This window comes from Salvelinus alpinus, chromosome 4 (assembly GCF_045679555.1).
Source record: "Salvelinus alpinus chromosome 4, SLU_Salpinus.1, whole genome shotgun sequence".
NCBI lineage: Eukaryota > Metazoa > Chordata > Actinopteri > Salmoniformes > Salmonidae > Salvelinus > Salvelinus alpinus.
This window is the reverse complement of record NC_092089.1, coordinates 12786321-12800583: the sequence shown is the minus strand read 5'-3', so window position 1 is coordinate 12800583 and position 14263 is coordinate 12786321. Positions and strand designations below refer to the sequence as shown.

The 14263-nt window shown below is 43.4% G+C and overlaps 1 pseudogene; it reads left to right on the top strand.

The window, feature by feature from the left end:
* The first annotated feature begins 12216 nt into the window (after positions 1–12216).
* LOC139572420 (probable E3 ubiquitin-protein ligase HERC6) lies at positions 12217–13615 on the top strand (annotated as a pseudogene).
* Positions 13616–14263: the final 648 nt, after the last annotated feature.

Genomic DNA, 14263 nt, shown 5'->3' with positions numbered 1-14263 from the left:
CGTTATCCTCCAGTAACACCTCTCTGACGTGACATTATCCTCCAGTAACACCTCTCTGACGTGACGTTATCCTCCAGTAACAGCTCTCTGACGTGACATTATCCTCCAGTAACACCTCTCTGACGTGACATTATCCTCCAGTAACAGCTCTGTGACGTGACATTATCCTCCAGTAACACCTCTCTGACGTGACATTATCCTCCAGTAACACTTCTCTGATGTGACATTATCCTCCAGTAACACCTCTCTGACGTGACATTATCCTCCAGTAACAGCTCTCTGACGTGACATTATCCTCCAGTAACAGCTCTCTGACGTGACATTATCCTCCAGTAACAGCTCTCTGACGTGACATTATCCTCCAGGAACACCTCTCTGACGTGACATTATCCTCCAGTAACAGCTCTCTGACGTGACATTATCCTCCAGTAACACCTCTCTGACGTGACATTATCCTCCAGTAACAGATCTCTGACGTGACATTATCCTCCAGTAACACCTCTCTGACGTGACATTATCCTCCAGTAACAGATATCTGATGTGACATTATCCTCCAGTAACAGCTCTCTGACGTGACATTATCCTCCAGTAACACCTCTCTGACGTGACATTATCCTCCAGTAACACCTCTCTGACGTGACATTATCCTCCAGTAACACCTCTCTGACGTGACATTATCCTCCAGTAACAGATATCTGACGTGACATTATCCTCCAGTAACAGCTCTCTGACGTGACATTATCCTCCAGTAACAGCTCTGTGCTGGGATGTGCTTCCTCTTCACCAGTCTGCTATGGGTCATTGCCTTTATTTTTGACAAAGGTATTTTCTTCCCCAAAACTGAATGTGAAATAAGTCATTATTTTGACGGTGAAGCTACCCATTAACATCAATATATGTCAAGCATCACATATTTATGGGATGGGTTTCATTTGACTAACTCTCACTGGAAGCCAACTGCATATTTGTCAAATGTCACCGGGCTTGCTTTTCAAAAGCTCCTCAAAATGGACGGGAAGAGTTCTACCATGTAAGTGTGAGGATGGCTTATCTCTGATGGACTGTGAGTGAGTGTGTGTGTGTGTGTGTGTGTGTGTGTGTGTGTGTGTGTGTGTGTGTGTGTGTGTGTGTGTGTGTGTGTGTGTGTGTGTGTGTGTGTGTGTGTGTGTTCTCCATCTGTAAGACCTGACATTTACAGACTAGAATAGGAGGAGAGAAAGAGGACGGGGAAAAAGCTCCTGAAAGACACTCAGCGGCCCGACCTGCTGGAGATGAAATCCCAATGGACGACGACACTGCCCTGTCACAGAGAGAGCTCTCTGTGGGAATGAGATACTCGGACAGAAAGGAAGGTGAGGAGAGAGAGGGAGAGGGGAGAGAGGGAGAGAGGAAGGTAAGGAGAGAGAGAGAGACAGAGAGAGGGGAGAGAGGGAGAGAGGAAGGTAAGGAGAGGGAGAGAGAGAGGAGAGAGGAAGGTGAGGAGAGAGAGGGAGAGGAAGGTAGGGAGCGAGACAGAGAGAGGGGAGAGAGGAAGGTAAGGAGAGGGAGAGAGGAAGGTGAAGAGAGAGACAGAGAGAGGAAGGTGAGGAGAGAGACAGGGAGAGGAACGTAGGGAGAGAGGAAGGTAGGGAGAGAGAGAGAGGAGGGAGAGGGAGAGATGAGTGGGGGGGGGCGAGAGAGAGAGAGAGAGAGAGAACATTTCTCACAGGCCATCTCCATAAGCTGACCCCAATACCTTTTGGATGGATTGCTCAATGAGATAAATGGGGAGGGGAGGGGAGGGGAGGGGAGGGAAACAAAGTGGAAGTTTTGACTGAGGAAAGAAGAGAGAGAACCAACATCCCCAGACTGCATCAGGACTATGTTTTCACACCACCAATCTATGCTGTTCCCTGTTTTGTTCCCTGTGGTTAGAAAGAGACAAGATATCTGAGATACCGTGACAAGATCCCGAGGCCCATTATCGTGCCATTCATCCGCCGTCATCACCTCATGTCTCAGCATGATAATGCACGGCCCCATGTCGCATGAATCTGTATACAATTCCTGGAAGCTGAAAATGTCCCAGTTCTTCCATGGCCTGCATGCTCTCCAGACATGTCACCCGTTGAGCATGTTTGGGATGCTCTGGATCTACGTGTACGACATCTTGTTCCAATTCTCGCCAATATCCAGCATCTTCACACAGCCATTGAAGAGGAGTGGGACAACATTCCACAGGCCACAATCAACAGCCCGATCAACTCTATGTGAAGGAGATGTGTCGCGCTGCATGAGGCAAATGGTGGTCACACCAGATACTGACTGGTTCTCTGATCCACGCCCCAATTATTATTATTATTTAAAGGTTTCTGTGACCAACAGATGTGTATCTGTATTCCCAGTCATGTGAAATCCATAGATTAGGGCCTAATAAATGTATTTAAATTGAATTATCTCCTTATATGAACTGGAACTCAGTAAAATCTTTTAAATTTGTTGCATGTTGCGTTTATGTTTTTGTTCTGTATAAATAGCCAAGAAACACAAGAACAAAGTTCGACTTCAGTCAACTTTCATTTCAAGTAAATTAGACCAAATTTTATGCCTGTGCGCAATGCTTTTTAAAAAATGACTATTTCCCTCCGCTCTTCTTGTGCGCACAGCCCCCAGCCAGGCAGTGTTGCACCACGAGGTAGGACAGGCTATAGGATTCCTAGTTCTTTGAATTTGTGCGATTCATTTACCAGCTATGAAACAAAATGGCGGGGAAAACGTTCTAAACGGCTACTGCAACATGTGATGTACTATAAGTGTGATGTCATAATGGACCATTTCTATTCACCAATGAGAGTGAAATGCTGGCGCTGTGTCGCCGTGACAACGTGGCTGGTGAACAAGACATCTTACCAGCCAATGTCAAAATATACCTGTATTTGTCAGGTGACTGGTGTTCATTTTGGTTTATTAGTGTCATGATGACTGGGACAGGCCAGCTTCATGGTTTAGTAGTGTCATGATGACTGGGACAGGCCAGCTTCATGGTTTAGTAGTGTCATGATGACTGGGACAGGCCAGCTACATGGTTTAGTAGTGTCATGATGACTGGGACAGGCCAGCTTCATGGTTTATTAGTGTCATGATGACTGGGACAGGCCAGCTTCATGGTTTAGTAGTGTCATGATGACTGGGACAGGCCAGCTTCATGGTTTAGTAGTGTCATGATGACTGGGACAGGCCAGCTGCATGGTTTAGTAGTGTCATGGTGACTGGGACAGGCCAGCTACATGGGGCTACATGGTTCAGACTCTCTCTGTCTCTGTCAAACCTGTCTGTGTGTTGTAGTCGTGGAGACGAAATGAGATGCAAAGTGCACTCGGTGTCTAATGCCAATCCATTACCATGACGACTATCAAAGGTCCTGCCAAAGGTTATCTGCTCCCTTCAAGAATTTAAACTGAAAACAATTCCGTCCAACTGCAGGTCTGTGGAACAAATCCAGTCCACTCACCATTACTGAGATCATCAACCACCATGGTTATGGGAGAATCTACAGAGATCATCAACCACCATGGTTATGGGAGAATCTACAGAGATCATCAACCACCATGGTTATGGGAGAATCTACAGAGATCATCAACCACCATGGTTATGAGAGAATCTACAGAGATCATCAACCACCATGGTTATGGGAGAATCTACAGAGATCATCAACCACCATGGTTATGGGAGAATCTACAGAGATCATCAACCACCATGGTTATGAGAGAATCTACAGAGATCATCTACCACCATGGTTATGGGAGAATCTACAGAGATCATCAACCACCATGGTTATGGGATAATCTACAGAGATCATCTACCACCATGGTTATGGGAGAATCTACAGAGATCATCAACCACCATGGTTATGGGAGAATCTACAGAGATCCTCTACCACCATGGTTATGAGAGAATCTACAGAGATCATCAACCACCATGGTTATGGGAGAATCTACAGAGATCATCTACCACCATGGTTATGAGAGAATCTACAGAGATCATCAACCACCATGGTTATGGGAGAATCTACAGAGATCATCAACCACCATGGTTATGGGAGAATCTACAGAGATCCTCTACCACCATGGTTATGGGAGAATCTACAGAGATCATCAACCACCATGGTTATGGGAGAATCTACAGAGATTATCTACCACCATGGTTATGGGAGAATCTACAGAGATCATCAACCACCACGGTTATGGGAGAATCTACAGAGATCATCAACCACCATGGTTATGGGAGAATCTACAGAGATCCTCAACCACCATGGTTATGAGAGAATCTACAGAGATCCTCAACCACCATGGTTATGGGAGAATCTACAGAGATTATCTACCACCATGGTTATGGGAGAATCTACAGAGATCATCAACCACCATGATTATGGGAGAATCTACAGAGATCATCAACCACCGTGGTTATGGGAGAATCTACAGAGATTATCTACCACCATGGTTATGGGAGAATCTACAGAGATGATCAACCACCATGGTTATGGGATAATCTAATTTGCATACTACTCGCGTCCTCTCTCCTCGCCTCCTTTGTCGATTGGATGAGAAAGCCAGAGTTCCTTCCCTCTGACCTTCTCCTCCAATGGGTTTTGAGAAGGAGGCGAGGAGAGAGGACGTGAGGAGTACGCAATTGAGATTCTCCCACAGTACCAATTAGCTCTCCTTCCGACCAAAGTGTGCAATTGTTCACTTCCCTTCATTGGAAGTGAAGGGAATGACTGGTATAAGAAGTATGGTGGAAACTCCCCCTAGCCCATGCTTCCACCAGTCCAATGCTTTTACATTTGTGGGAAGTAGTGAACGAGTGTACACTTCAGGTGAAAGGAGATAACATTAGGACGCACATTTATGCTATGTTGCTCTTATGAGGTATATGAAGTCATTGTGTTCAAGCAATGAGTCTCCCTCTCTGTTGTGTTCAGACAATGAGTCTCTCCCTCTCTCTCTGTCTCTCTGTGTTTGTTAGACTAGATGCCTGAGGGAGATGACATGTGTCTAGAGCGTTAGGTAACCTGGAGGGTAATTCCACACACCGCACGCACGCACGCACGCACGCACGCACGCACACACACACACACACACACACACACACACACACACACACACACACACACACACACACACACACACACACACACACAGCACACAAAGACAAAGACAAAAACACACCCTTACATGTAGAAGGGAATTTCCACTGCTGTAAAAGCCCCTTCCTCACAACACCAGAGAAGGTATCATACCACTATCCATAAATCCAGCTATGTAGTTCTACTGCCTACAGGATACAGGTACAGTATATCAACACTGGTACTTCCTACAGCTAGTCAGTCATAAAGGATTCTACTGTCTACAGGATACAGGTACAGTATATCAACACTGGTACTTCCTACAGCTAGTCAGTCATAAAGGGTTCTACTGTCTACAGGTACAGTATATCAACACTGGTACTTCCTACAGCTAGTCAGTCATAAAGGGTTCTACTGTCTACAGGATACAGTATATCAACACTGGTACTTCCTACAGCTAGTCAGTCATAAAGGATTCTACTGTCTACAGGATACAGGTACAGTATATCAACACAGGTACTTCCTACAGCTAGTCAGTCATAAAGGGTTCTACTGTCTACAGGATACAGGTACAGTATATCAACACTGGTACTTCCTACAGCTAGTCAGTCATAAAGGATTCTACTGCCTACAGGATACAGGTACAGTATATCAACACTGGTACTTCCTACAGCTAGTCAGTCATAAAGGGTTCTACTGTCTACAGGATACAGTATATCAACACTGGTACTTCCTACAGCTAGTCAGTCATAAAGGGTTCTACTGTCTACAGGATACGGGTACAGTATATCAACACTGGTACTTCCTACAGCTAGTCAGTCATAAAGGGTTCTACTGTCTACAGGATACGGGTACAGTATATCAACACTGGTACTTCCTACAGCTAGTCAGTAATAAAGGGTTCTACTGTCTACAGGATACAGGTACAGTATATCAACACTGGTACTTCCTACAGCTAGTCAGTAATAAAGGGTTCTACTGTCTACAGGATACAGGTACAGTATATCAACACTGGTACTTCCTACAGCTAGTCAGTCATAAAGGGTTCTACTGTCTACAGGTACAGTATATCAACACTGGTACTTCCTACAGCTAGTCAGTCATAAAGGGTTCTACTGTCTACAGGATACAGGTACAGTATATCAACACTGGTACTTCCTACAGCTAGTCAGTCATAAAGGGTTCTACTGTCTACAGGTACAGTATATCAACACTGGTACTTCCTACAGCTAGTCAGTCATAAAGGGTTCTACTGTCTACAGGATACAGTATATCAACACTGGTACTTCCTACAGCTAGTCAGTCATAAAGGATTCTACTGTCTACAGGATACAGGTACAGTATATCAACACAGGTACTTCCTACAGCTAGTCAGTCATAAAGGGTTCTACTGTCTACAGGATACAGGTACAGTATATCAACACTGGTACTTCCTACAGCTAGTCAGTCATAAAGGATTCTACTGCCTACAGGATACAGGTACAGTATATCAACACTGGTACTTCCTACAGCTAGTCAGTCATAAAGGGTTCTACTGTCTACAGGATACAGTATATCAACACTGGTACTTCCTACAGCTAGTCAGTCATAAAGGGTTCTACTGTCTACAGGATACGGGTACAGTATATCAACACTGGTACTTCCTACAGCTAGTCAGTCATAAAGGGTTCTACTGTCTACAGGATACGGGTACAGTATATCAACACTGGTACTTCCTACAGCTAGTCAGTAATAAAGGGTTCTACTGTCTACAGGATACAGGTACAGTATATCAACACTGGTACTTCCTACAGCTAGTCAGTCATAAAGGGTTCTACTGTCTACAGGTACAGTATATCAACACTGGTACTTCCTACAGCTAGTCAGTCATAAAGGGTTCTACTGTCTACAGGATACAGGTACAGTATATCAACACTGGTACTTCCTACAGCTAGTCAGTCATAAAGGGTTCTACTGTCTACAGGTACAGTATATCAACACTGGTACTTCCTACAGCTAGTCAGTCATAAAGGGTTCTACTGTCTACAGGTACAGTATATCAACACTGGTACTTCCTACAGCTAGTCAGTCATAAAGGGTTCTACTGTCTACAGGTACAGTATATCAACACTGGTACTTCCTACAGCTAGTCAGTCATAAAGGGTTATACTGTCTACTGTCTACAGGTACAGTATATCAACACTGGTACTTCCTACAGCTAGTCAGTCATAAAGGGTTCTACTGTCTACAGGATACGGGTACAGTATATCAACACTGGTACTTCCTACAGCTAGTCAGTAATAAAGGGTTCTACTGTCTACAGGTACAGTATATCAACACTGGTACTTCCTACAGCTAGTCAGTCATAAAGGGTTCTACTGTCTACAGGTACAGTATATCAACACTGGTACTTCCTACAGCTAGTCAGTCATAAAGGGTTCTACTGTCTACAGGATACGGGTACAGTATATCAACACTGGTACTTCCTACAGCTAGTCAGTCATAAAGGGTTCTACTGTCTACAGGTACAGTATATCAACACTGGTACTTCCTACAGCTAGTCAGTCATAAAGGGTTCTACTGTCTACAGGATACGGGTACAGTATATCAACACTGGTACTTCCTACAGCTAGTCAGTCATAAAGGGTTCTACTGTCTACAGGATACAGGTACAGTATATCAACACTGGTACTTCCTACAGCTAGTCAGTCATAAAGGGTTCTACTGTCTACAGGTACAGTATATCAACACTGGTACTTCCTACAGCTAGTCAGTCATAAAGGGTTCTACTGTCTACAGGATACGGGTACAGTATATCAACACTGGTACTTCCTACAGCTAGTCAGTCATAAAGGATTCTACTGTCTACAGGTACAGTATATCAACACTGGTACTTCCTACAGCTAGTCAGTCAAAAAGGGTTCTACTGTCTACAGGTACAGTATATCAACACTGGTACTTCCTACAGCTAGTCAGTCATAAAGGGTTCTACTGTCTACTGTCTACAGGTACAGTATATCAACACTGGTACTTCCTACAGCTAGTCAGTCATAAAGGGTTCTACTGTCTACAGGATACGGGTACAGTATATCAACACTGGTATTTCCTACAGCTAGTCAGTCATAAAGGGTTCTACTGCCTACAGGATACGGGTACAGTATATCAACACTGGTACTTCCTACAGCTAGTCAGTCATAAAGGGTTCTACTGTCTACAGGTACAGTATATCAACACTGGTACTTCCTACAGCTAGTCAGTAATAAAGGGTTCTACTGTCTACAGGTACAGTATATCAACACTGGTACTTCCTACAGCTAGTCAGTCATAAAGGGTTCTACTGTCTACAGGTACAGTATATCAACACTGGTACTTCCTACAGCTAGTCAGTCATAAAGGGTTCTACTGTCTACAGGATACGGGTACAGTATATCAACACTGGTACTTCCTACAGCTAGTCAGTCATAAAGTGTTCTACTGTCTACAGGATACGGGTACAGTATATCAACACTGGTACTTCCTACAGCTAGTCAGTCATAAAGGGTTCTACTGTCTACAGGTACAGTATATCAACACTGGTACTTCCTACAGCTAGTCAGTCATAAAGGGTTCTACTGTCTACAGGATACGGGTACAGTATATCAACACTGGTACTTCCTACAGCTAGTCAGTCATAAAGGGTTCTACTGTCTACAGGATACGGGTACAGTATATCAACACTGGTACTTCCTACAGCTAGTCAGTCATAAAGGGTTCTACTGTCTACAGGATACGGGTACAGTATATCAACACTGGTACTTCCTACAGCTAGTCAGTCATAAAGGATTCTACTGTCTACAGGTACAGTATATCAACACTGGTACTTCCTACAGCTAGTCAGTCATAAAGGGTTCTACTGTCTACAGGTACTATATATCAACACTGGTACTTCCTACAGCTAGTCAGTCATAAAGGGTTCTACTGTCTACAGGATACGGGTACAGTATATCAACACTGGTACCTCCTACAGCTAGTCAGTCATAAAGGATTCTACTGCCTATTTGGTAGCATTGCCTTTAAATTGTTTAACTTGGGTCAAACGTTTCGGGTAGCCTTCCACAAGCTTCCCACAATAAGTTGGGTGAATTTTGGCCCATTCCTCCTGACAGAGGTGGTGTAACAGATTTGTAGGCCTCCTTGCTCGCACACGCTTTGTCAGTTCTGTCCACAATTTTTCTATGGGATTGAGGTCAGGACTTTGTGATGGACACTGCAATACCTTGACTTTGTTGTCCTTAAGCCATTTTGCCACATATTTGGAAGTATGCTTGGGGTCATTGTCCATTAGGAAGACCCATTTGCGACCAAGCTTTAACTTCATGACTGATGTCTTGAGATGTTGCTTCAATATATCCACATAATTTTCCTCCCTCATGATGCCATCTATTTTGTGAAGTGCACCAGACCCTCCTGCAGCAAAGCACCCCAACAACATGATGCTGCCACCCCCGTGCTTCACGGTTGGGATGGTGTTCTTTGGCTTGCAAGCCTCCCCCTTTTTTCCTCCAAACATAACGATGGTCATTATGGCCAAACAGTTCTATTTTAGTTTCATCAGATCAGAGGAAATTTCTCCAAAAAGTACGACCTTCGTCCCCATGTGTAGTTGCAAACCGTAGTCTGGCTTTTTTATGGCTGTTTTGGAGCAGTGGCTTCTTCCTTGCTGAGCGACCTTTCAGATTATGTCGATATAGGACTCGTTTAACTGTGGCTATAGATACTTTTGTACCCGTTTCCTCCAGCAACTTCAAGGTCCTTTGCTGTTGTTCTGGGATTGATTTGCACTTTTCGCACCAAAGTACGTTCATCTCTAGGAGACAGAACGCGTCTCCTTCCTGAGCGGTATGACGGCTGCGTGGTCCCATGGTGTTTATACTTGCGTACTATTGTTTGTACAGATGAATGTGGTACCTTCAGGCGTTTGAAAATTGCTCCCAAGGATGAACCAGACTTGGCTGATTTCTTTTGATTTTCCCATGATGTCAAGCATTGAGGCACTGAGTTGGAAGGTAGGCCTTGAAATACATCCACAGGTAGACCTCCAATTGACTCAAATTATGTCAATTAGCCTATCAGAAGCTTCTAAAGCCATGACATAATTTTCTGGAATTTTCCAAGCTGTTTAAAGGCACAGTCAATTTAGTGGATGTAAACTTCTGACCCACTGGAATTGTGATACAGTGAATTATAAGTGAAATAATCTGTCTGTAAACAATTGTTGGACAAATTACTTGTGTCATACTTGTGTCAACTGACTTGCCAAAACTGCAGTTTGTTAACAAGAAATTTGTAGAGTGGTTGAACAACGAGTTTTAATGACTCCAACCTAAGTGTATGTAAACTTCAGACTTCAACTGTGTATATGTAAATATATTTTTTTCTAGAATCCCAACCTGGCCTCTAAATACTCTGCCTCCATCTCACTTTTTCTTTTACCTTCAAATTAGGCATTGTCTCCTTCAAATGTTCTGGTTTCCCTGGCTCCACCCCCTTGCCAATCCTGGGATGGCATATTGACTCTATTGCCTTGACAGAAAGCAGTAATTTCTTTGATCTATCTGTGTATTTTGTCATTGGACAAACACTCCACCAACAAAATGAAATCTGCTTGGGAACAGGAAATGGGTGTTGAATTTCCACAGGACTGTTGGGATGAGGCGATAGATAGAGTAGAGGTCCACTACGTCTTGTGCTCGTCTTGGTCAACAGTGAAGAGGCGACTCCGGGATGCTGGCCTTCTAGGCACAGTTCCTCTGTCCAGTGTCTGTGTTCTTTTGCCCATCATAATATTTTATTTTTATTGGCCAGTCTGAGATATGGCTTTTTCTTTGCAACTCTGTCTAGGAGGCCAGAATCCCGGAGTCGCCTCTTCACTGTTGACGTTGAGACTGGTGTATTGCATTTAGTATTTAATGAAGCTGCTAATTGAGGACTTGTGAAGCGTCTGTTTCTCAAACTAGACACTAATGTACTTGTCCTCTTGCTCAGTTGTGCACCGGGGCCTCCCACGCCTCTTTCTATTCTGGTTAGAGACAGTTTGCGCTGTTCTGTGAAGGGAGTAGTACACAGCACTGTACGAGATCTTCAGTTTCTTGGCAATTTCTCGCATGGAATAGCCTTCATTTCTCAGAACAAGAATAGACTGACGAGTTTCAGAGAAATGCTCTTTGTTTCTGGCCATTTTGAGCTTGTAATCGAACCCACAAAGCTCCAGATACTCAACTAGTCTAAAGAAGGCCAGTTTTATTGCTTCTTTAATCAGAACAACAGTTTTCAGCTGTCCTAACATAATTTCAAAAGGGTTTTCTAATGATCAATTAGCCTTTTAAAATGATGAACTTGGATTAGCTAACACAACGTGCCATTGGAACACAGGAGCGATGGTTGCTGATAATGGGCCTCTGTACGCCTATGTATATAATCCATTAATAAATCTGCTATTTCCAGCTACAATAGTCATTTACAACATGAACAATGTCTACACAGTACTTCAGATCAAAGACAAGGACAAAAAAATCAAAAACAAGGACATTTCTAATTGACCCCAAACCTTTTGAACGGTAGTGTATATCCAAATGTAAATGATGAGTGTGATAGATGTCATGTCTCACCATGTGACCTGAGTCACGTGTTCATTAAATGCTCTAAACTACAAAATGACTGGGATTCTACTTTTAAAAACTTCCTCTGAGGTGCTTGAAATTAGCCTGCAGCCTTGTCCCTTGATAGCTGTTTTTAGTATTCCACAAGACTTGTTCCCCAAACATGCCCATATTGTTGCTTTTACTTCCTGATTAGCTGGACGTAGAATTCTTCTCCAGTGGAAGTCCGTTCAACCCCCCGCTACTTCTCAATGGCTCAAGAGAACATTTGAGAAAATTAAGTATCCTCTGATACGTTAAGTTCCAATGATACGTTTGTTAGAAAATGGAAACCATTTATCTCATAAGGAGGGAGGGAGGGAGGGTGGATGGGTTGGCTATATGAGGTGATCAAGGTGGGTGGTTGGGAGGGAGGGAGGGAGGGAGGGAGGGATATGGTAAAATCTTGGTACTTACACTGATGTACATTCTGTAAAAGTTGAATAAATAAAAGACATGAAGATATCAGTGGGATGGAATTCAAACTTCATTTACAGTTCTGAGAGTTCTGAAAGAGAACAGCCAATCGGGAGGTTAGATGAAGCCAAGCTGCAAAAAATGGCTGACGATGGAGCAAGGACATGCAGAGGTGCAAAGAGAAATATCCTTGATGTTCTCAACAAGTTCAAGTCTTGTGGCCAGTTTCACCAAGTGAGATTCTCCAAGCAGCCGAGGCTTTGACGGTAGACCTAGAGGCTGCTAGCCAGGTTTTCCAACAGCTACTGAACATGACCTTGGATTAGGAAATCGGTCAATATTGAGTCATTGACGGACAATCTTTGCAGTTCAGCAGCCGTCATCAAGTCACCAGAGATCTTTATGCTACTACCCATAATCCCCCTCTTCTCCATGAGGTCTTCAGCGTCATGAAGATGGTCTTGGCTTTAGTTATCGTTGAGCATCTGAACGACATGGCCATAAAAACAAAGAGCGGTGGTCCTCCAATGGAGATAAACATCATGACTAAGCACATTCTGATGTGGAAGAATGCCCTGTCATTCATGCTGAGGAACGGTCTTCTGGCTACCCACAACCCCGGAGTGAAATTCCTGCTGGAAACCCTCAAGTACCTCAACGGACCAAACAAAAGGTCCGGAAGAACCCAGGAAGTTCCAGCCAGTACCTTTCAATGTGGAAGAGATCAACGATGGTGTTATTCTATTGGAGGATGTGAAGCTTTGCCGTTTTTGGTCAACGAGGGAGGACACAGAGGTGACGCCAGTCATCTTTTGACGTTACCCATTTTGTGTTGAATGTGATCTACAAGATGGCGATTAAAAAAAAAAAAAACGCACATTTTACAAAGAAGGTTCACAAACTCGCCGACCGGCTGACCAGTGATGTGTCCTTCTGGAACGTTCCCGAGACAACCAAGACTCTTCCCCTGCTCCAGTCTTCCAGATGAACCTAAGGCGCCCATCACTCATCGAAGACACCTTCAGACAACTGGGTGCTGCACATCATAATTAGTTCCAGAGAGAACTTGTGGTGCAGTTTGTGGAGGACATGAAGCTGTCACTCGTCAACAAAAGGGACTTCTTCCTCCAAGGTGTTTGAAGAGCTGTTGGCACCAGAGTGTGAGATGTACAACGTACAACGATACCAAGACACTGTTCTGGTTCCCTACCAAGCCCAGAGTGGAGAAGAAGAGCTACTTCCTGTTTTCGGTGTCTTGTGTGACATGGCCCTGTACAACCACAACATTGTACACCTGTACTTCCCTCTGGCCCTGTTCAAGAAGATGGTGGTGGTCAAGCCCTCACTGGAGGACCTGAGGGCTATTTTCTGTATACCACCCCTACCTTGTCACAACACAACTGATTGGCTCAAAAAAAATACACAAATCAACTTCTAAGAAGGCACACCTGTTAATTGAAAAGTATTCCAGGTGACTATTTCATGAAGCTGGTTGAGAGAATGCCAAGAGTGTGCAAAGCTGTCATGAAGGCAAAGGGTGGCTACTTTGAAGAATCTCAAATATAAAATATATTGTTATTTGTTTAACACTTTTTTGGTTACTACTTGATTCCATGTGTGTTATTTCATATTTTTGATGTCTTCACTATTATTCTACAATGTAGAAAATAGTAAAAATAAAGAAAAACCCTTGAATGAGTAGGTGTCCAGTCTTTTGACTGGTTCTGTATTTAGTAGAAGAGGTATATAGTGGTAGAGGTATATAGTGGTAGAGGTATATAGTAGTAGAGGTATATAGTGGTAGAGGTATATAGTAGTAGAGGTATATAGTGGTAGAGGTATATAGTGGTAGAGGTATATAGTAGTAGAGGTATATAGTGGTAGAGGTATATAGTAGTAGAGGTATATAGTGGTAGAGGTATATAGTGGTAGAGGTATATAGTAGTAGAGGTATATAGTGGTAGAGGTATATAGTGGTAGAGGTATATAGTGGTAGAGGTATATAGTGGTAGAGGTATATAGTAGTAGAGGTATATAGAGGTAGAGGTATATAGTAGTAGAGGTATATAGTGGTAGAGGTATATAG